Source organism: Pipistrellus kuhlii, unplaced genomic scaffold, assembly GCF_014108245.1.
Source record: "Pipistrellus kuhlii isolate mPipKuh1 unplaced genomic scaffold, mPipKuh1.p scaffold_m20_p_12, whole genome shotgun sequence".
Lineage (NCBI taxonomy): Eukaryota > Metazoa > Chordata > Mammalia > Chiroptera > Vespertilionidae > Pipistrellus > Pipistrellus kuhlii.
This window is the reverse complement of record NW_023425427.1, coordinates 16,418,381-16,443,578: the sequence shown is the minus strand read 5'-3', so window position 1 is coordinate 16,443,578 and position 25,198 is coordinate 16,418,381. Positions and strand designations below refer to the sequence as shown.

The 25,198-nt window shown below is 34.9% G+C and overlaps 1 protein-coding gene across 3 annotated transcripts in view; it reads left to right on the top strand.

Annotated features, from left to right (window-relative positions):
* ZCCHC7 (zinc finger CCHC-type containing 7) overlaps positions 1-25,198 on the top strand; it is a 155,845-nt gene that overhangs the window by 51,182 nt on the left and 79,465 nt on the right. The gene's annotated exons all lie outside the window — the stretch shown is intronic.

Below are 25,198 nucleotides of genomic sequence, written 5' to 3'. Positions count from 1 at the left end.
AAAGTTTTTTTTTTATTTTCTTCCCATCTTCTTCATACTTGTGAAAAGTACCTCCAAGAAGTAATATTTGTGATGTAACCATGCAAACCAGTGTGTTTTGTGTCTAATGTAGCAGCAGTTCAGCAAGGGGGAAGATGACTCCTGGAGATTCAAACTTCAACTATGGGTAGAAAAGGAAAAGGCATTTAAAACCAGGAGAAGTGGTGGTGATGAGTACTGCAAGTAGATAGGAGAGACACTACCTACAAAACTGTTAGAGTAGCCCAGAGCTTGAGGAGGGGTAACTTATACTGGGTTGGCAATGGTAGTATTGAAGTAATGAAATATTGCCAAAATAATTTTGAAATGAAAGTCAACAGGGCTTGATGACATATAACAATGATGATGAGAGGTGTAAAAGTTTGGAGATTGCAGAGTTGGGTGTTTTTTAAATGTGCTACAGAAGAAATAGGGACATTGGGAGGAAAAACCAGTTTAAAGTTTTTGTGAGTTTAGTTTTAGATGTGTTGTATTTGAATTATCTGTCTTTGATTCAAGTGAAGAAATTATGCAAGCATTTTGAAAAAAAGGACTAGAGTGTTTGTGGTGATATAAGTATATGTAGATTTTTGGATGTGGGAGTTATCTCAGAAATATGATTCACCAATTTTATGATTTTGGCACATCAACACCTTCTGCCTTTTTTTATTATCCTCACCTGAGGATATGTTTGATTGATTGTAGAGAGAAAGGAAGGGAGAGAGAGAAAAAGAGAGAAACATCAATGTGAGAGAAACATTGATTAGTTGCCTCCTGTATGCACCCCACCTGAGGATCAAATCTGTAACCTAGGTATGTGCCTTGACCTGGAATCGAACCCACAACCATTTTGGTTTATGGGACAACGCTCCAACCCGCTGATTCACCTCACCTGGCCTTGGCCAAACCTATTGCCTCTTGTGTGTGTCTCTGGATCACACTGTCCACTATAGAAATATATTTGTTATGTATTTCGATTTATCAGTAAAAGAATGAATCATTCTTCCTTACGAAGTAATTTATTAGAGTGGAATTTTATCTATAGATGCATCCACTTTGCCAGATCTCTGATGGGACTAACAATAATATTGTCTACTTAATTTAACATGCACTTTGTCAAAGGATATTGAAACGAACAAATGTAACTTATGATCCTATAACAGGAAAGGAATATTTGTTTGAAAGGAGATCCCATTTTAAGAAGTAGGCATATTTTTAGTAGTGCAATGATTTTGAGATTTTTATTAGAATAGAACTCATACCTTATAGAAGGCATTTTTTTCTTTAATTTCTATTGTTTTCTTTAATAGCTCTTTATTTCATATGATCAATTTTAGCACTGTAAAAATTAAATATATTAATCAGTTTTAATATGTTATTGTTTACTGAATATTTTAAATTAATTTCTCCCCTAGTGTATTCATTTTGAGTTCCCTGTTCTTTTATGTAAATATTTTATATATGCTTAATAAAATTCAATGTAATGATTATTTTAATGCCATTTGAGGACATTAAAAATTCTCCCAAAATAATCTGGAATAATGTTTAATGGTTAAAACAAAAATGTAGCATTTTTGTCTAAGTGGAAATTTTAAAATTTGTAGTATCCACTTTTTTTTAAAGGATTAAGCTTTTATTAATTATATCAGGTTGGGTAATTATTAAAATTACTATTAAAATCATATTATATACTGTAACATGTTAAGAAAATTTCAGTGCATGATGTGGTTGTTATCTGAACACATAAATTGGTTGTGTTTTATTAAGAGGTCACTTTGTTGTATTTTATTCTTATAGGCAGGAAAAAAAGCAATCCAGAACAATAATCAAAGCCAGGGTGGAGCAAGTTGTTAAACACTTTAGAATTAGACTACCCCCTCCCCCTTTCTAGTGTGATACTTTGAAGGCAGCTGCTACAGATAAACTCTATAGCCCCAGATGGTGGTTGCCTAATCCTCATGAGAATTCATGTCCTGGAAGCAGCTCTTATCTCTCCAGACCTGACATTGTCTGTGAGCTTTTGCTAAGGAGGGAATAATATAAACATGCTATGCATGAGTTTCACTTCTTGAATATGTCAAAAACACAGGAAGTTATAGTAAAGTACAGCAAGAACAGAGTTTATATTATTGAAAGTGTTGTTATTGAAAGCACTTGATGCTCACTTGTTATGAGTGATGGAGTGTGGTTTGGATGGAAAGACACAGTGAACATTTTTGTATAACAAAAATCCCACCTTTCCTATATCATGAATTCAAAGATGTAGAGTTGTCATTAAGTGTGCAATACCTAAAATAATTCACTGTTATGTTATGTGATTTGCTGTCACAATTTAAAACAATTCATCCTATAAGTGAATGTTCTGACTTTTATTTACCACCCACTAGACCTCTTTGTTTGGAAAGTCAAAATAACGATTCCACTATTCTGGTTTATTGTTTTGTTAAAAAAAAAAAAAAAGTCCAGGAATCTTATCTGTGAGATCTGGGTCTGTCACAAGTAGAAATGGTTGTTTCTTTAGCATAACAATCAGATATTCTGAAGTGGGGCTGTAGAGACTTTATCAACTCTAGGCAGTGTCTCATTAAATATGTGAACAGGATGTCAACATGAATAATGTAGACTCAGCCATCACTTGATGATATGACTTTTTATAGGGTATAATTTTTCTCTGAAAATTATAAAATTTGTAATCAAATGAGAAACTATAATGTCCCTCAGAATATAGCTTTAGCCTATCTTTCAAGTCTTATATTTATTTCCCCTAAATATTCTGTTCGCTAGCCACTCTGGACCTCTCAGAAGGTTTACTAGATAGGTAAGGTAACAGGGTGAAGGAAGAGGCATCAAAGATCCATGTCAAGTTTTTACATTGAATTAATTGATGTTCAGCCCTGGGGTGTTTGTCATATTTTCCTTGCTGTATGAAATTCTTTTGCCACCTTCAGCCAGAGGAGTATGAAATGCCTGCTTTACCACCTGTATCATGGCCAACCCACTGAGCTCATTTTCTATTGCTTTCTGTGCTGTCACATTTGGCTCACTCCCCTCTTTCCAACAAAATTCTCTTTTGGGGGTTCTGTTTTCCTGCAGTACACTAAAAGGCCTATGAAAACATACCCCAAATGATGCTATTCTTTATCATGATCTCTTGCCATTTTGTGTTCCTATTTAAATGAAGATATAAAAAGCAAACAAAAAGATACTTGCTGCTGGATTGTAACCCAGCTGGCTCTGATTTCTCTTATCCTTCCTTGTCTTTGCTGTTCTCTCTCCTTGGTTTCTACTGTTTCTTTTTGTTGCTTCACTGTGCTCCATATCTGCTTTCCCATTTGTACGCCACCATTATAAAACCCTTTATAGTCCCTCTCTCTGGTTGAATTGTACATCCTCTTTTTTCCCCCCCTAATTACAGTTGACATACAATATTATATTTGTTTTAGGTTTATAACCCAGTAATTGGACTTTATATAATTTACTACATGTTCACTCTAATACCTATCTGACACCATACATAGTTATTACAATATTATTGACTATATTCCCTGTGCTGTATTTTATGTCCCTATGATTATTCTGTAACTACAACTTGGATCATACATTCTCTTATTCTTGCTTCCCATTCCGAATCCTCTCTTTTCTATGTTTCTAATTTCATGTCTGTCCATCATTTTTTCTCTCTCAGTTTTCTTATCCATTTCCACTTCTGCCTTTATTATCCTCAACTCTACTCCTTTTTACATTCTTCACTGTATGTCATTTTTATAAAGTAAACTAACACCCTGAACAAACCTCAGTACCTATAACTCTCCAACTGTATCCAGGCCTCATTTTTATTTTATTTTCATATTCCCTATTGCTTTAATTAGAAACTACTAATTCTACCTTTTCCCTTTATTTATTACTTTCTGTTTTCCATATTTCCCCCCATAATAAATCTTATAAAGTAATAATTTTGCTGTTCTTTATCAATTTCCTTTCCTACTTCATGTGCTTCCTCTTTCCATTTTCCCCCCAGTGAGGTGTGTGTGTGTGTGTGTGTGTGTGTGTGTGTGTAGGCCCTAAGATGAGGAAGGCATGGCTAATGTGCAGCTACAATACTGAGTCCTGCGATACTGGCTATTTTACTTCTTAGAAGCCTTAGTGGTGAGGGTAGAAGCAGGAGCCAAATCAAATAGAGAAAATAAAGAGTTAAGAAATTAGAGGGCATTTATAGCTGTTTTTCTGAATTATGCTTTGTGGAAAATGGAGCTGGAAATGTAATTGAGGAGCAAAAAGGTAGGATAAGTTGACCAAATGTAGACCACTGGGAGATTCTCTGCTCAAAGATATATGCTGAGTGGCCAGGTTATTATGATCTCTGACCGCATAATAATTTGGCCACTCAGTATATATCCTATATAATAAAAGGCTAATATGCAAATTGTTCCCTCAACCAGGAGTTCAACCAGGCCAGCCAACCGCCCATGTCCCCTCTCCCTGGCCAGGCTTGCCAGACCCCACCCATGCACAAATTCATGCACTTGGCCTCTAATATTATATATACACTGAGTGGCCAGATGCATTCAGAGATTATAATCTGGTCACTCAGTGTATATATATCTTTTCTTCCCTCCCCCTCTAACTGTACATACTACCAAGTTCTGGTAATTATAAATGCATTTAACTGATCTTTTTAAAAATGCAAATATCTTATGATATTAAGTCTCATTTAGATCTTGAGTGAATTACTCCTAATCAGATTATGAATAGGAATGTTAATTTTATTGAGAGTGCAGGAAGGCCAGTGGAAGGATGGCAAATGCTAGAGGGTATTAGAAAGGACTATGGAGGACGTATCACTGTATGCTTTTGTAACTTTTGTTCTTTGTTCATTGCAGTTTTAAACTGAAGGGTTATTACTGAAGCTCTAGCTTAATTTATTTTATATGTTAAATAAAACAAAACATTCCAGAGAGAGGTTGACTTGTGTACGTCTTCTAACTCCAGATGGAAAAAGAACAATTCTATATGTTGTTCTTATTAGAGCATCATTATATTTATATGCTACATTGGATTCCTAGACATTCCTTGACTTGAAGTGGGAGGAATAGGATCAAAGATAAAAGAAACAAAAGGTAATATATATAAATGTGCTCTACCACTTCCTCCTTCCTCCCTTTATTATCAGCACATTATAATATTCTGGATTTATATTTGCAGAACAGATTCCACTTGAATAACTTAAGGATCTATTTTCTTGTCAATGGAAGAAAACAAACACAAATGTTAGATCTTTATTAAAGAGAATTAAAGTTAATAAGTGTACTTAAAAGTTTTTATCTATTATTTATGTTAAGAACAACTTCTGCTATGGCTGGTTTTCTCAGGGTTAGAGTGTCAGCCATGGACCAAAGAGCTGAGGGTTCGATTTCTGGTCAAGGGTACGTACCTCAGTTGCAGTACGTACCCCGGCTGGTCAAGGCTTGTGTGGGAGGCAGCCAACTGATGTGTTTTTCTCAGGTTGATGTCTGTCTCTCTCTCCTTCTCCCTTCCTCCCTTGCTCTCTCCTTTCTCCCTCCCTTTCACTCTTTCTAAAAAATCAATGGAAAAAATATCCTAGGTGAGGATTAAAACAAAACAAAACATGGAATTTCATCTCTGTTTCCAAAATCCCATTTCCTTTAATCCAGTGCTGGAAGAAGTGTAGCTGGAGTGTCAGTAAAGCGAGAAACTACCTTCAATTAATGAACCCAATTCCTTTGAGAGCAGTATTAATAGCCCTGTTTTACGAATGAAGAAACTAAAGCTCAGTATTGTTATACAGTTTGTCAAAGGTCGCAGAGCCCAACAGAGTAGATCTGGGACTAGATCTGGTTCCATCTGACTCTGAAGTTGATTTGTGCCAGAGACCATCCTGATCCTCCCTCTTATCCTTTGCATGGGGGTTGGGGAAGGGTTTCAGTAAAAGCAAGGGCTATGTGAAGAATTGTTCTGCACACTATAAAACCATGGCTGATACTTGTCTATAATTTATATTGCTCTGTATTTCTTTCATAAGAATTCAAATGACAAATTTTATCTTAGATTTCAGTGTTGTTCTCCTGGCTATGCTTTTTTCTCAATATTTGCATGGCTGTTTCCCTCACTTCTTTTAGATTTCTGATCAAACGTCATCTTATCAGAAAGGATTTCTTTGTCTTGTATAAAACTAGAGGCCTGACACACAAAATTCGTGCATGGGTATGTTCCTAGGCCTAGCCTGCGATCAAGGCCATCTTACCCGGCTGCTGTCAACTGGCCCCGCCCCCCGCCACCACCCACCCCGGTTCCCCATTCCCACCGGGTGATTGGAGTCTGCCAGCTGGGGTTAGGGACCAAGAGATTGGCTCTTACTGCTCGCCAATCCCAATTGTCTGTTACTTGCTGGCCCTGCCCTCTGCTGCCAATCACCCTTTGGCTTGGCACTGCCTGTGTCTGCTGCCAACCACCCCTAATTCCCCATTCCCCATTGGGTGATCTGGGCCTGTGGGCTGGGGGCAGCTCCTGCATTGAGTGTGTTCCCCCTGGTGGTCAGTGTGCATCATAGCAACTGGTTGTTCCACAGTTCAGTCAATTTGCATATTATGCTTTTATATATAGATAGATAGATAGCATCTTTTCTTTACTACATAATTCTCTACCCCCTTTTCCTATTTTATTTGCAATTGTATATCAAATGTATATGTATATATATTTATATGTGAATGTATTTAATAGTTTATCCTACCTGCTAAAGCAGAAACCTTATGATTCATTACTTTATCCCTAGGGCCTAAAAGACACTCAAATATTTCTTTGAATGCATGATTGAATATAACAGATGGTTTGGATAAGAAACTATGTGGGTTTGTAAGGGAAACCAATTAGCATATAGCAAACAGCACTTAGCACTCTTTAGAGGTGTGGAGAATCGTTAGGTAGGAATAGCTTCAGGAAAGAAGGGATTGGAGTGGACATGTTTATATTGAAGATTGTTTCGTTGGGCTGATTACTTAGGCAGATAGTAATACATGAAATCAGAAGGCTTTCTGAATTGCCAATCTCTTATCCACCAAGTCTCTTTCCATTTGCCTACTTTACCCCATGCTGTATAAGTAGCACTTTAGTGTGTGTATGTGTATGTATGTGTGCATGTGAGTACATGTGTGTTGTTGGCAGGGGGTGATTTTTTCTTACAGCATGAGTAAGCTCTCTTTTACTCTTTCCTGGCTCTCTGTTTCTTATTGTGGCCAATTTCCAGGCCTTTTTTGCCAGCTTGTCTTCCCTCTAGTGGCTGGTCCTCATCTCTCGGGCTTCTTTTTTGTCAGGGAGAGCATTTTACATGTGCACTTTATCCCTGAGTGCTGAGGAGCGTACTTGTCAAACTGACAGATGGGGTGACTACTGGTTGCCACTTGACATGGAGAGCGACACCTAAAAGTCTGCATTTGCAGCTGTGGGCCTTCAAGAGACTCACTGTAAGAGGCTGTACTTTATCAAGTAGAAATAACCATATTTATAAACATTTAATAGTTTTTATATTAAAATGTGTCTTTTCTATAAACTTGTATTTTCTCCTTATACTGTCCAGTTTAGTCTTATATTATAGACCTTTTCTATGGGATAAATAAGAGAATATAGAGAACAGCAGGAGTTTTAAAGAATGGTGCCTAATAATGAATTAGATATATTATTTCATACATTTATATTATACATCACATTATTTATCTCCCTCCTCTGTTTTGACATTTGAAGTGGATTCATAATGGTCACTGAAATATAGCTCATAAAACCAGTATTTAATGCAATCAATAATATGGTTCCTATTCTACCTTTTTAAATTTCTTAACTCATTTATATTTGCCTATATTCTAGTCCAGCGGTCGCCAACCTTTCGGACCTCACGGACCACCAGTGGTCCGCAGACCACCAATTGGTGACCACTGCCTAGTCCACTGGTTTTCAAAGAATTCTTTACTGCTTCTAAAGGATTCCCTTAGACAGGTAGGGGTCAAGTTGGCAGGATTCTGTCTTCATTCTTTGACCAGAACCTTTGGGATTTCATTTCTTTTGTACATTTGACTTTAAAAGAATTCTGTAATTAAAAGAATGTTTGAAAGTCACTTCATTTATTAATCTGTGTGTCTGATAGTCTCAGTCACACACAGACACACGCGCACACACACCTCAAAGTTCTATACTCACACTTTGTTATGCCTTTCCTATTCTTCTGTAGTTCCCTCTGCCTGGAATGCTAATGTCTCATCATTTACATAGTGAGTTTTGCTGGTTACTTGGAGCAGTATGACAATTTTAAGCATTTTAGTTAAAAGAACTTCCAGAAAACTGGGAATTAAATACTAACATGATCAAAATCCTAAGGATTAATATATGTTTCGTTAACACATGGCATTGCATGCATGGTGGATAAAGACAGGTATTTCCCCTAAATGTTAGAAATACTGAGTCTTGAGTTTGGACAAAGTTTTTTTCCATAAATGTGTCTAAAATATTGGTGAATGGTGGTGGAAGGAGACTTGACTTGGGGTAGTGAACACACAATACAGTGTACAAATGATTTGTTGAAGATTTGGGCACCTGAAACCTGTATAATTTTGTTAACCAGTGTCGCCCCAATAAATTCAATAAAAAGGAAAAATATATATATTGATAAAGTTTAGTGTGAGAGTGTGATTTTGGCATTTATATCATTGTTTTACCTGTAGATTTTGTTCTTTTAATGCACACTCTATATAAAGCCAAAAACAGATTACATTTCTTTAAAAATATTTTTTTCTGGTTTTATTCTAAATTTCACAGAGCAGTTTGTGTTTGTGTGGGTTTTTTTAATTTCATAGTATTTTTCTTCCATCTTAGTCATAAAATACTGAGTTCTCTAAAGCTGCTTTAATTCACAGCAGAGGTGTTTTCTTTGCATTTACCTATCAGGTAAGAAGTATATTTTGCTAGGGGAGTTTCTTCATTTCCACATACTTTTAAAACTTCAGTTTTTATGTCTTGAAAATATGTTGTTAATGATGTGATATTAATTGTTTTATACTAGTATTTAATATTTTCACTGTAGAATGTAAAGGATAGTTGTTGCCAGTGTAAAACATTCAAAATCATTTCTCTCAGAAAACCTGTAGCTAAAGCAGTGGTTCACAATTGCAGGTGTTTTTTACCAGAAGTCATTTTGGTAATATCTGGAGACATTTTTGATTGTCACAACTGAAGGAAGACATTGTTGGCTTCTATTGTAGAAGGTTGAGGCCAAGCATATTGCTAAATATTCTAAAATGCACAAAACAGCCTCCTACAACAAATAATTTTCTAGCGCAAATTGGCAATATTACCAAGAATGAAAAGCCCCAAGCTAAAGATAAAGTTTTTATCTTTCTGTTCAGGTATCAGATTTTGTTGGCCATTACCTTAAAAATGGTAAGTACATCTTACTTTAGAAAAGAGCAGATCTTTAAGAAAAATGCTTTTTTCCCCCCCCCTAAAAGAAAGGTATAATTGTGAACTAGCTATCTTTTGTTTCTTCTCACCCCTTTTTAAAAGTTGGCTATTGGGCCGAAACCGGTTTGGCTCAATGGTTAGAGCGTCGGCTTGGGGACTAAAGGTCCTAGGTTCGATTCCAATCAAGGGCATGTACCTTGGTTGTGGGCACATCCCCAGTAGGGGGTGTGCAAGAGGCAGCTGATCGATGACTTTCTCTCATCAATGTTTCTAACTATCTCTCTCCCTTCCTTTCTGTACAAAATCAATAAAAATATATATTTTTTTAAAAGTTGGCTATTGGTATCATTGGGATGAAATGAAAATTAGAGACCTGTAGTAAATATTCCTGCCAGCGGTGGAACTCTTAAGGCCTGCTTGTCAGCTTAAGGCAACTCACCCTTACTTTAGGATCCCCATCTATCAGACTACTAGATCAGGTCACTTTATTGGAGGAATTACTTTCCTCTCAGGATTAATAAAGAAAATTTTAATAATTTTTGCTTTCTCCTTAACCACCTTGTCCCTAAAATATGGTGTTAATAATTTCTGTATTTTTATACTAACACTGTATTAGTGTTAACAGCTTCTGTATTCTTTTATACCTTTCTCTGTGCTCTATAAAGAACATTTAAACACACCACATAGTTGTTTGGGTCATTGGGTCATTGTTTTTACATACTTCTCTGAGACATAATTTTTTTCACTTTAACTATATAACATTCCTTGGTTCATCAATACAGAGCTTGACTTTTCCTTTTAATAGCCTATCTAAGTGGTAAAGCTCTAAACTTAAATTATTCAGTAGTCTAACATAAATATCATACTGAAACACTTAACACATTTGAGTACAAGAAGTTCAGAATATGAACTATCTAATAGTGAGCAATGCTGCATTAAGTTAATATTTATATTGCCAGATTGTTCTTACGTTAAGAACACATTTTCAAAGAAGATACTGTTTTGAGATACTGTACATAGGGAAATAGTGAATATTTTATGTTGAATGAGCTGTGCATTTTGAAACTGCTATATGTGTGAAACATTTTTATGTCAGTTTAGCCTTCCAACTGATTTCATTATGCTGTATCTATTCTAAGTCTGTCCAGAATATTTCTAATGTCTTGATTAAGAGAATACAATTTTTGAGCTGTACTTCTGAGTCATGTGCTATTTCCCTGATCAATAGATGAATGGAATTAATGATCTGGTTGCAGAATGCCCTTATGTTCCTCTACTGCCTCAAGATTCTTTTTTAACTTCTGATGTTAGCTGTTCTGTTTTGTTTTTTTTGTTTTGTTTTTAGGCATTAGCTTTTCAAGCCAACATTTATTTTTCATAATCATGTCTGATAATTCTATACAGTAATTGCTGGAGGGATGTAGTTAGTGAAAATAAATATAAGGTGGTGAAGCTACTATTTTTCTCCAACATTCGCAATAATGAAGTTGAATTTCATGTCATATGCTCTCTTGAAGTTATTTGGAGGTTTGAATCATCAAAGTCTTTGTGAAGCTAATATAGCAACCTAGGCAGTTCAAGAAAGAGTTTATTTCTGATATAATCTTAGAAAATAGGGTGCAGGAAAATAAAGGCTTTATTTTGTAAAGTTCTTCCTATGTTATATTAAATTTTAATAACATTGATATTCTGCTTACTTTATGAAACCTTTTATTACAAACAGTTATGAATATGAACATCTCATTTGACTACTGATGAACAGAGGGAAAAATCTAAATTAAAACTTTAAATACCACTATTTAATTACCCAAATGGCTTTGACTGTGTTAAAGAGTGCCTGGGATTATTCTGTTTTTCAATTTGTTTTAATGCTTCCTTGGTAAAAGCTGATGGATTCCCAGGCCCATTGCTGTCACTGATGAACTATATAAAGATAAATGACATTATGGTAAATTCCACTTAATGACACATTTTTAATTTTCAGAACACAGGCATTTTCAGGCTAGTGAATGAAGGCTAATTACCTCAAGATCAGAACAAAATAACTCCTCATTTTGAAAGATAATAGAAAAGAAATGTTGCAGATTAATGATGCTATTTATCTTTAAAGGAAAAAAATTTTATCTTTATCCAGATAGCATAGCTCCCCAAGGAGCATGGTTATAAAATGAATCTGAAGTCGCAACTTAATAGGTTATTAAAATTGTTTGAGTGCAGGCTCTCCTGCTTTAGTCTTTCCATAAATTTAAATTGAAGGTCTGCTGAATTCAAAAAGGAGCAGCTTGTTTATGAGGCCAGAGGGAGCAACATACGTTACCGACAAAAGATGCGCTTAACCTCATTCTAATATCTTGCTTTTTTTATTTCTCCGAATGAAACTCAACTATTTGAGAAAGTATTTTCAAATTTATTGCCTCTCTTAATTAATACCTAAGTGGAAGGACCACACTTGGACTTGTTTAATTTAAGATTAGAATAAAAATGAAAGCTGTGAGTTCACAAAGCCTTTACTAAATACATGTAAATCAATTTGTAAACTGATTTACTAGTTCCACACGTGTATATTAGTACATATGTATATTTTTAAACATTTTAATGTTGTTTAAAATGTTTAAACAAATGTCTCACTTAGGTAAGTGAGAGGAAAATATCTTGGCCTGTGAGGGTGCGATTTTGTGGTCACAGTTGGAATTTATGTAGGAATTGTTCAATAAATCATTATTCACAGTTAAAGGATTAGCAATAATCCTTTTGCTACACTCCCACACAAGTAACAAAGTAGGACTCAGACAATATTACTTGGTCATAGAGGCGGCTTTAAACTGTTCCTGACATCCTATACTCCTGTGTTTTGCTGTAGGTAATATAACTATTATTTCTTTACTCATAAGGCCACATAGCATTTTCTATAATTTTCATTCTTGTTTCTTAGATAATACATGATTTGCCTATATATAGATCATATTTCTGAGCCACAAAAACTATTTGTGATTATGAAAGGAAATAAGTGTGTTTCTTGTGCCAAAACCGGTTTGGCTCAATGGATAAGCGTTGGCTTGGGGACTGAAGGGCCCCGGGTTCGATTCTGGTCAAGGGCATGTACCTTGGTTGCGGGCACATCCCCGGTAGGAGGTGTGCAAGAGGCAGCTGATTGATGACTCTCATCGATGTTTCTGACTCTCTCTCCCTTCCTCTCTGTACAAAATCAATAATATATATATATATATATATATATATATATATATATATATATATATATATATATATATATATAAAGGTGTGTTTCTTGTACCAGAGAGAATTTTCAGTATATTATTGTGAGATATTATTTTACTCCTTTTCAATTTTATCTGCTTGAAATAGAAGACATGTTTTATCTTACAGGGACAACAGTGTACTTATAGACCACAGCATTATTTTCACGTGAAATTTTCTGTTAAGATAATTCTTTAGAAAAGTCAAAACAGAAATTCCATCTAATTATAATTGCAGTAAACTTTTCTTTTTCAAAATTTTTTTTTGTTGATTAAGGTATTACATGTGTCCATATGCAGTATACTTTTAAAAATATTTTTATTGATTTCAGAGAAAAAGGGAGAGGGAAAGAGAGATAGAGACATCAATGATAAGAGAGAATCATTAATGGCTGCCTCCCATCCACCCCCTATTGGGGATCAAGCCCACCACCTGGGCATGTGCCCTTGACTGGAATTGAGCCTGGGACCCTTCAGTCCATAGGCCAGTGCTCTATCCACTGAGCCAAACTGGCTAGGGCTATTTTTGATTTTTGTTATAAAAGCTTCCTCTTTATATTTTATTGTTTTATTTTTTAAAATATATTTTATTGACTTTTTACAGAGAGGAAGAGAGAGGTATAGAGAGTTAGAAACATCGATGGGAGAGAAACAATGATCAGCTGCCTCACAGCTCCCACTGGGGATGTGCTTGCAACCAAGGTACATATTCTTGACCAGAATCGAACCTGGGACCTTTCAGTCTGCAGGCCAATGCTCTATCCACCAAGCCAAACTGGTTAGGGCAGGGGTTGGCAAACTAATTAATCAACAGAGCCAAATATCAACATTACAATGATTGAAATTTCTTTTGAGAGTCAAATTTTTTAAACTTAAACTTCTTCTAACACCACTTCTTCAAAATTGACTCGCCCAGGCTGTGATATTTTGTAGAAGAGCCACACTCAAGGGGCCAAAGAGCTGCATGTGACTCGCGAGCCGCAGTTTGCTGACCACTGGGTTAGGGCATTCTCCTCTTTATATTTTAAAGAGTTATTTTTACTAGTAAATAGTTTTGACTATGTAGGTTGGGATAATTTCTAACAAAATAATTTTTAATTATTGAATCTAAAATCAATTAGTCATATTGGCTAAAAACTAAGGAAAGGTACTAAAAATATACTTTGTGCCAAAACCTTTATCTAACTGTCTTAATATTAGTATTTAATTATTATATTTATTTGAAATTTCCAACGTATTTCTACCAGGCTTTCTTTATTCTTTATTTGCTATAGGTGTATCCATCTTATAGTGACTGTCGGAGATAAACTGATAAAAATTCTGAAAATTATTTCTAGACAGAGATAATTCTTCTGTGAAAACAAAATAATTGTATTTCTAATATTGAAATACTTTTCTTACAAAGCATCTTATTTATCACTCTTAAAAACAATATTTGCAAGAGTGAAAAAAGTATATTTGTTGCATATGAGAGAAATTTCAGCAATTCATCATTTGAATTTTCTAAAACCATTTTTTTATGTGGCAAGCAGTGTGTGTTATTTCACAGTGATTATTAGAAGGTTTCCTGATTTACTCTATATCAATCATTTAAAAAACATAAAAATTTTTAGGAATTCAATCAACCTTTACTTAAGCATATAACTATCACAGTAATATAAAAACAGGTACTGCATTATTTTGGTACATTATAAAACTTTTATTTTATAAATTCTAATTGACTAAGATGGATATTTAGACTATGTATAGTGTGTATTCTCTATGTGGTTCTTGTGATTAAATAAGAAAAATGTAATTACTGTTATAATATACATGGAAATATTTTAGAGCATTAACAATACTATTTTTATGCTCCTATCTCATCTTTCTCAAATATTGCTATATTTTAAGCATTTCCAACACTTATCTCTTTCCTATCCTTCTTCAGTAAAGACGAATTCATTCTAAAGACATTTACATGCAACAAAGGAAAAATGTAAGGAATTATCAGGGTTATATTTTAGAGTTAGAAGTAATCCTCTATTGAAATAAAAACATAATTTTTCTAAATAGGCATGTTTTTGCATCCACTGATGATGATCTTGAATAAATAATCTCTTTGGAAAATCTCTGCTTATGGGTTCACAACATTTATTCCTTTCATGTGCTCTGAAAATTCTGTTCTGTAAAGCAAGTCTTTAGATTTAACCCTCTTCTAGTTTTTTTTCCTGACAGGTTTTGATATTATAGTGTAGTGGTGACCCATAAAAATCATATGGAAAGGGGCAAAATTTTAGGGCCATGATCATGGTTTCATAGCAAGAATCACAAGCTAGTTACTGTTACACCTCATTCAGAATTCTGGAATTTTGTTTGGATCTGTTTGTGATAGGTTAACAGATCCAGGAGTCTCTACAGGGCAAAAAACAAATCACTGTGGATTTAAACACTCAAATACAATCAGAATATTAAGGCTCTATTGGAAGTCACAAATCTTAATAATGTGCTTTACTTTCCCACTTTATTGCTACTTGACTCCCCAAGTTAACTATCATGGTTTAATGGCATACAATGAAGAGTTGAAATCTAGATTTTAATTTAAGGCTAGCTCTAGCATTCTTTGTGATCATTCATAAATTCTCTCCCCCTCTATGAGTTGGTGTTTTCACCTATGTAAATAAGGGTTTTAAACAAATTGGATTGTACAGAGTCTTAGAGGGAAGAAGAGCTATCAAGTATAGACATTGGAGCAGTGAAAATGAGGCTATGTTAGCAAGAAAATAAAAGTTAGATTGCTAGATGGCAGATGGGTGTGTAGATCCTTTTAAATCATATTATGTTCCTAAGTAAGGAAGTGATGAAATCATTATATGTAAAGGTAATCGGTGAGACTAGATAGGCAGCTATTGATCAGTCCTATGCTAAGTGCTTCAGAAAGTGTAGGATTTACAATGTGATCACATAATTTTAAGGAACTTATGTTCTGGATAGATGATCAATCCTCCATTGGGGAGGGATATCACGTGGTTGTGTCTGATGTGAGTTACTGAGCAATATAGGAGTTTGAAGGAAGGGAAAAATTATAGCCCTGAAAAGTTGTACAGTTATGCTGGGCCTTGAAGGGTAAGGAGTACTTAGTAGGTAGATTTCATATAGTTCGAGTGAAGGGTATTGAGAGAGAGAAGGAAGTAAACAAAGATGTAAAGATAAACACTATTTTATATTAAGGAGAGAAATCTACGTTGAAATTTGAGTATAAGAATAATAAAGTTCGAAAAATAAGAAATTCTGGGCATAGTTGTGTGAAGACTGTGAATGCTAACTGAACAAGTTAGATTTTTGCCTTCTGAATCTCAAGCTTTTCTCCCTACACAAGTAACATCAATGTGTAAAAGAGATTAAAGCAGAGTATCCTTGATTGACTCAGGTATTGAAGAATGTGGAGCCTCACTTACCAAGTCCTACCAAAGTGCCATAGAGGTACTTCAGTGGAACTCTTATTGCTCTTTGCAACAGTTTGAAAATATTATTTTAAGCCTTGCAAAGCTGTTTAAAGTTTTTGAATGTTGACAATGCAATTAACCTACAGGCTGCAGAATAGGGTGGGAGAAACCTGGGGGGGGGGGGGGGGGGGGGGGGGAGTGGGGAGGATATGTACTACTAGAAATTTAAGGTCCTGACCAAGGGTGGTAGTAGCAAGGATGGTAGTAGTTAGAATAGAAAGGGAAAGAACAGGAATCGGATTTTCATAGAGAGATCATCTATAATGTGGTAGTTATGATTATGAATGAGAGATCACCAAAGGTCAAATATGTGTATAAGGAATGGCTAAAGAAAACCTTTTAGAATACTGGAAGGAGAGAAAATAGCAAAGCATATATAAGCAGGAAAGGATAATAAAGACAAAGTATGGGCCATTTTAAGGCAAAGGTAGTCAATATTGGATTCTACAGAGAACATGGAAACTAATTTTGAAGTGAGTAATTGGTGAGTACACAATTTTTTTGGTGGAGGGTTGTTGTTTACAACTTTGGAACTATCCAACCATACTTTTAATATTTTTTTCTTTTTTAAACATAATTTTTGTTATACATGGTAAAATTTAAATATATTGGAATGCATACATGTTAAATGTACAGTTTGATGGGTGTTCATAAATGCATACACAGGGTTGCATTATGACTTCCTTGGATCACAGGTGGGCCCCTTCATAAAAATATTAAAAACTATATGAATGTGTTGGTAGATCAACTAGAGTGCATACTTCTGAAAAATAGGAAAATATGGTTTCTGTGAATAGAGATAATGATAATAAATAACTAGATTCACTTGAGAGTAGAACAGAGAGAGTAAACTCAAGAAAAAAGTGAAAGAAAATAGGATTTGTTAATTAATTGGATGTAGAAAATGAATGGGAAGAGAGTGAATCATAACTTCTAGAAAATATCTTAGTGAGATTTTTTTAAAAGTTGTTTTATTGTAAACTACAAGTTTATAAATAAAATAATATGTAATTAATATATTTAATGTTTTAGGAGTTAAAATACTGTTGAGTGCTGTCATTTCCTCAGCAAATTTTAAGCAGATGATCTGGGGTAAATGTAGACTCTACCAATACTTTCTCCTTTTTTTGGCTTTTGGACTTCCTATTGGATTTAGTGGTAATAATATGCTTATAAAGATTGTTTTTATTAATTACTAGAGGCCTGGTGCACAAAATACACGCACAGAAGGGGTGATTCCCTCAGCTCAGCCTGCACCCTCTCCAATTGGGGACTCCTTGTGGGATGTCCAACTATCGGTTTAGTCCCCATCCCACAGGTATCGGGCCTAAACCGGCAGTCGGACAATCCTCTCGCAATCTGGCTCCTAAATGCTCACCTGCCTGCTGATCTGATCGCCCCTAGCTGCCCTCCCCTGCTGGCCTGATCTTACCCCAATGGCCCTCCCCTGCCAGCTGATCTCACCCCATCTGTCCTCCCCTCCCGGCCTGGTTGCCCTCAACTGCCCTCCTCTGCTGGCCAATTTAGTTCTGATTGGTTGGTTCCTATGCCAGAGTCAAAAGCTCTGCCTCCTAGACAACTATTGGTTCTTCATAGCACCCACATTTGGTTCTGATTGTTCGGTTCCTATGGTAGTCAGCATCTCTGGGCCTGATCAGAGAGGTGGGACTTAACAGCAGGCCTCTGCCCCCCTCCTCACCCTCTTTTCCCTACCCCCGGTGGAGGCTGGGAGAGAAAGAAAAACCCAGCTGATGATGAAGCTCAGAAAGAAAGAGGGAGAGAAAGAGAGAGGCAAGTACTGATCAACAGCTGCCACTGAGGCTGTGGATCAGACCCTGCCTCTCTCTCGGGGTCTCAGCCCCCTGGGCAGGCAGTGCTGGGTCGCTCCAGCAACCCAGCGCTGACTGAAGGAATTCCAGGTTGGTCAGCCTTCAGTCATGATTGGTCATTATAACCCTGGCCTTTTACATATCAGATGATTGGGCTTCTTACTTAGGGGACTTTCTGCAAATGTTGTCTTACTTATTATTAGACTAGTATTAAGTGGGAAAGACAACTCTGTTTGGACTTGTGGAGGTTAAATTCTCCTTAAGGATTGTTCTATAGTCTGGCCATACATCCTGCATTATTTACCTTGTTTAGTGGCCAGATCAAGTAACGATAAAATAAATACATTCCCAGTTTAGGCATTCATCCACCATCTTTCAGTACTGCAGTGGAGGCAGGGAATTACTGGGAGTAGCAGAGAGTGATACTATATAAGGAATGACATGAAACTGACAAGATCTAAAGTAGGTGACAGAGGCTTTAGTATCTGGGCTCTTGGTTACAAATAACAAATCAAAATCAAAGGGAAGGAAGAAAATACAGGAAAGGAAGGTCTGGGAAGAAGAAGAGGAGAGAGGGATAAGACAAATGTAGGCATTTATCTGGCCTTAGCATAGCTGGATTTTTCTAGATCTATTCTAAAGACCCAAGTATCAACAGTCTCTCCCCCATATTTTTTATTTATACTTTCCTCTGTGCTGGCTTCATTCTTAGACAACTCTGGTTGGAGAAAAATGGCTTTTGACAGCTTCACACTTACATGGTTCTTAATACCTATGTCCAGTACAGAGACTGCTGCTCTTCTGATTAAGTCTGGTAAAAGCTCTGCAGAGTTCTTTCATTGGCTCAGCTTGGATTATTTCTGATCTAATCAGGGGGATCTGATGCTTGGGTTGGTCAGTTTTGAATTGGTCAGGGTGAAGCATGTACTCATCTCTCTAATGGGAGTGTGAAGAGGGGTGAAGTGGAGAGGAGTGGTTATCACTCATCACCATCCAGACTGTACAGAATGATTTTCCATAAGAAACACTGTTCTGTTACCAGAGAAAGGGAATGGTACTAAAGAGGTAAAATAATTAGCTATTACAAGGCCAAAATCTAGCACATGTGTAATCTAATGCAGAATTCTATACGCATTGTATGCTCACTAATTTGTTAATAAAACATACTTAAGTAGTCTTTTAAAACTTCAGAGATTTTTTTTTTTAGGACTCTTGTATCTGATATTTAAGATTCTTAGGGTAGCTATATGAAAATATTTTTGCATTTCTTTCAACAATTATTTATTGAATATCTGTTACACTGTTTATCTGCAGTATCATTTAATCTTTTCAAAGGTTATGTATAATTTTTAAAATAACTGGTTTGTATAGAACTAGATTTCAAGACAACTTTAAAGTGGTGTTGTTGTTTTTTGTCCATATTTTATCTCAGTATGTCAACTAACCAGGCTAAAATATTTATGCAAGCCAAGGAACACCAAGTTACATTTTAAAATATATTTTAGCCAAGGATCACAGGCCATCTCCTTACCTTTTATGTATCTAATGTGCTATGGGGTTTTTAATGTCTACGCAAAGCATACAGTAAGCCTCATCTGGAAGACCCATGCATAGCACAGTGCAGCTACTCAATTTATCTACCTTGGAAGGATGAAAAGCTAAGTTGAAAAATCATTTATCGGTTCCACTTCAGTTGTTACATTTTTGCTTCAGAAACATCCTTCATCTCCTGAGTCTCATAATCTCTTGCCTTTGAGGTTGTTTCATAGACATGCTTTTACTCAAATGCCTTCAATTTGAACTTCTTCAAGAGGGGTGCCTATCTCCCAGAAGTTGCCTCTAGGGCCTGTTTATAGCTGTTATTTCAGCTCCTCCCACCTAGCTTGTTGAAGCACTTCTAATAGGAAAGCAGTGCTAGTCAGGCCATACCGCACCCAACTGAAGTTCCTTAAAAAGAAGACACAACAAAACCAATAAGAATGCCCTAAATACATGTTAGTCCTTCAAAATGAAATTCTCATGCCCTGCTTTCACGCCTTGAATGTGAATGAGTGGACCCCCTGGAATGAGATTATATTTTTGGCTTTACATAATAATAATTCCCAGAAATGTGTTATTTGGCCATATTCAAAGTTCCATCTCCTTGACCATACTGTAAACCCTATGCCCTGTATTTATTTTGTATTTTCACACAAATATCAAATAATTATTATTTGGGAAGATGGTACTTAGTAAAGTAATTCATAAATTTTTAGCATCTAGATATTGTGGCAGACACAAAGATAAATAAGACATAGTTCCTGGCTTCAGGGAACGTTTTGACCTTATAGAAGAGATAGGATATGCACATCAGTTTAATATAAAAGAATCAATAGGTCATGAGCAATCAGTTTTTCCTCAGGAAATCAGGGCAGGCTTTATGAAGGAGTTGATAGTTGAGCCAGCATCAGATCATGGGGCTATTTTAATTTAATCATTTAATTTCTGGATTATAGCATTCTAGAAGAGTCATTTCAAGGAAAATAATAGTGATTATCACCCATTTTTTTGTAATTCGTGGTGGTTGGTAAAGCTTTTTCACATTCATTTCTCATTTGTGCTTTATAAACCTATGAGTCTATAGAAATGTTGCTAATGTATGAATCTTACCTATATAACCTATTTATTTTATTTTCTGATTGCCTTGATGATCAGAAAATAGCATTATCTTTCTTGACTTCCTCTGCATGATATATTGTCCTTGAACTAGCACTCTAGAAGGAAGGGGTAATTTCTGGTTCTAAAATCTGCACTGAAAAGTCAGTACTGATGATTCTGTCTGCTTGACCAGATTTGTCTGTGACCTTCTTAAAATAGTATTCTAACATTATTTTTGTCAAAAAGAGGTGTGTGTATGGGGGGGGGGGGTGAAGTAGGAACTTTTGCCTGTTAATTTGAAGCATTCTCGAATTTTCTGTGTATCTCTTATCTGTACATGTTTCTGTGAGGTGTTGCTGCACAACATACCTGCTAAGATAATGTAAAACATTTCTACTGTGCTGTACCTTAGTAAATAACTCTGTCTCTTCACAGAAGTATATTTTAACTACTTGGCTCCCCTTTTCTTTGTGTTCACATAGTCTTTGAGAAATAAAGAAAATGGAAGAAGAAACATTAGTTTAATAAAATAAGGTTTTGTGTTACCGGGAAATTGTTAATAATAGACCCACCGCCTCCCACATCCATGTGATACCTACCTATTTTTAAAATGATCTTTATTAAAAGCAAAATTTGGTTTTGATTTTGCTCAAGTCAAATTTCATTCTTTTGCAACTATTCAGAAGCCTATGTCTCAACTGATTGATCATTCCAACTGTTTCACTCAATGTTTCAAATCATCAAAATCTCATTTGCCCCACTGCAGGGTTGGCATAAGAATGAATGCGAGGCAGCAATTAACATTATGATCTCAATGAAGAAGACTTAAAAGGAAATATTGTAGCTGCTTCATTAATATCAAGCTTTTTTTTTCTTTTTTGTCCATAGTTATATCATTAATAGGAAGTGGTAGTTGGAGAAACAAGCAGGAAAAGCTGCTTTTTTATAACTAATTATAAAATTATTTTTATTTGTTCCTTGAAAAGTTAAGCACATACATTATTTTCCATTGTTTCTATTATGACGCAGGATTCTTTATAGTTGTAGTAATTTTGCTTTTAAACTTTAGGAACAACAACAAATTGGAGACGTCAGTGTTCTACATAGATTAAAAGAAATTCATTATTAGAAAAAGCCAAAGGACTTTGGAGTCCACCTTTGCTCACACACAGATTTCGGCATACTGTTTCCTGGTTAAAAGATTATTGTGTTATTGTGTGCACTGCAAGACTTATTTCACTTGAATTTAAAAATAATTATTTAATGTCCTGGGTTTTATTCTTATTAGAAAAGAAAATTGTCTGAGTATTTACATAAAGCAAAGCAGCTCCTCTTGGCAATCCCAGTGTTTATTATTTTTGTAATTATTTTATAGAGACTTTTCTTTTTGTTGTAATTAGATCCTTATTGTAATGTGGTTGCTCTTTGCCCTGTGATGTTGCTTTGTTGGTTTGTTCATCTACCTTATAGACCTTGATGACCCTCATGTTCTAGCCCTTTGGCTTTTTACTAGGCTGAACCAAAAGAAAGCCCTTGGTTGCTAGCAAAAGAGCTGAACAAAGGCAGGAAGGGAGGGTTTTAAGCATGGGATACTGCCATAGAAAACAGCAAATATAGTTCAGCTCGGCCTGTGAAAACCAGCTACTGTAATGCTAGGCCACTGCACCATCATTTTTATTATCCATGTCACTGTTGAAAAGTTATATTTCATCACAGGAAGCTTTGACAGAATTGGCCTGTCAAAGTTGGGGAAGTTGGTTTTCTATATCATATAACCACAATGGGGGCAGCCTAATTGTGCTTCATCTGTACATTTTAGTTCAGGGTGAGATTTATTCGTAGGCTTTTAAGCAAAGACTCTCTACTTTTACTGTTGTTTTTCTTTTAATATCAATATTGAAAAAAAAGTATGAGAACTATTAAGATATGATCAGTAGACTTTAAAATAAAGAGGAAAATGTTCAATCGTTCCCTAGGGTATCAGAGTAGAGGTGTACACCATACTTAAATACATTACTGGCATTGTGAAATGGTAGTAGTGAGTTTTTCAGTTCTATTTAAAATTGCAGGAACTAGTAGGTTTAAACTAATTGCTTAGAAATATAAGCTGTCCAGATATTTAAGTAGCAAAAAAATATATTGAAAGCCAATTATTAGGATAATGGTCTGCATTATCCCTGTGTTTTAATTTTTATACCGTTTAAAGATAGTAAGTTTGCTGATGAGGTTTTGGTGTCTAAAGATTATTAATATATCCTGTGGTATATATGTGAGTCTGTGAATGTTACTTGTATATAAGTGACTCATTATGTAAAGAGAACAAATATAGAAAAAATCTTTAAAAACTCTTCTTATCTACCTTTCCATTATTGGAGTTTGTTTTTTGAAGGCTAGTTCAGTTTCTGTTTGCTTTCCTATAATAAAATAATTCAGTATATATTTTTTGCTTTAGATTGTTACAAATTCAATCTAATTTCCAAGAATATTATATTTTTATATTTAAAGGTTTATGTGACATTTAAGTACTGCTAGGGAATTTGTTTCAAACAGGTTAAATTTGGGTAATTACCCAAATTCTAACTATGCTAACCTGATTTTTTTGTGTTAGTTTTTGTTAGTTGATAGGAATATAAACTTGAATTTATATCTACTAATAATGGTTTACAGCAAAATTCTTGTAAAATGTTATTTAAAGTTCAGACAAAATAAAGTGTTGATACTTTTTTTGTGAATAAGAAATCTTTTAAATTATTTTTATGTCACTTAAGAATAAATCAAAGGATAATTTTTTTACATTCACTGAATAAATTCATTTAAGACAAACTTTACAAAGGGGAAAAATAAAACACATTCCAACTCAAAACTTCTAAAATAAAGGATTAGAAGCTGTAGTAGTAGGAAAGGTAGAGATTGGGATGGGCAGACAACATAATTTCTTCTAATTTAGATGGAATAGAACAAAATTTGTTCTTCTCACTAACAAACTCATTTTTAAATTATTTTTAAGAAAAGGCAGTCGAACTAGGATCAAGCACATTTAATATAAAATGAAATGTTGATGCAAAGAAGATAACCAAGAGATATATATTTGTCAAAAATTTAGATATACTTTCAGATTATTAATATTGATACTATTATAGAAATATTAATTATAAAATGTTGGATAACATTTCACATCATAAAAACTATATTTACCTGAATAATTTCCAGAATTTAACCTTCTTAACACAGTAGGACTTCTCATTACATTTGGACTTCTCGTTCACTTTATTAATAATTATGTATACATGACAATAAGGTGTCTGGATTAAAGATGTTTTTCTTGTTTTTTATTTTAAGGCTCCTTTAGGAATTTTGCTTCTAAATATGCCAAATATTTTAGCTATCTAGATATATCCCAGTGATAGCTAAAATTTTTATGGCATAACTGTATGTTTGGTATGGTATTGGCCCGGCTAATGAGCATATAACAAAATGCTATAAATGGAAAGCTATTTCTGACTTAAACTCTTGATTCTTCTACATTAGTACTAGTAAAATTGATGTATTCTTATTTCCAAGTAGTGGTATTTTATAATGCCATAGCAAAAGCATGGTTAGAAATGAGAAGTGCTGTCTCTTAGAAGTTCTCTCATATTTCAGCTAAAACATACTCAGCAAAAAAGATATGTAAATTAAAAGAAAATCTCCAATTTCCTATTCTGAGTAAAGCTTTGATTTTTTGCTGATTCAGGAAGTTAGGTTGACATTGGAGCTTCTCATTTCATCTGGAATAATCACTTTTTCCTTTTGAAAAGTCTTTCATTTTAGCAGCAATATCTTCTAAAACAGTCCATTTTGCATGGATGAACCTGTTTTTCTCTAGATAACACAGAAAATACAACTATCATACACTGTAACCTGCTTTCTATAGTATTGCTTTCCTGGGTGCCCAGAGAGATACTAAAGTGTCAGGCTGTTCATTCTGGAGATTTCACTGATTTTCTTAGCTACATCCCTCCTCCCAATGCCCGAATAACAACCCCAACAGAAGAATTTTATAACTTCCAAATTGACTACTGCAATAAAATGTTTAACCCCAGGGTTAGATAAATAAGATGCTGACTACCTAATGAAGGTGGTTCATATCAATTGAGTCTCCCCTAAGCCTCTGGCTCATCAGTTTAGGAACATTCTGAATATATAATTAATTCCAGTTTTTAAAACATTGCACTGGTATTTTTTTTTTCCTGTTAAAATAGATGTTGGATTATTAGCTTTCTGATTCTGATATTTTCTCAGATTTACCCATTAGTATTTCTTCTTCCATAGATCAAGATATACTTAAAATCTGAATAAGTAATAATGAACTTGCTTTTGTTACAGGGTAAATGCATAGGATATTAAATTTCATTCTAAATATTTGGCAGTCAAAATAAGGAAAGCATGAACTGCTTATTTGTTTAAATTAGTATTAGACAAAATGCATTTTAAAAATATGTTCTAGTATAATGCACATAAAATCCATTAAAATTTC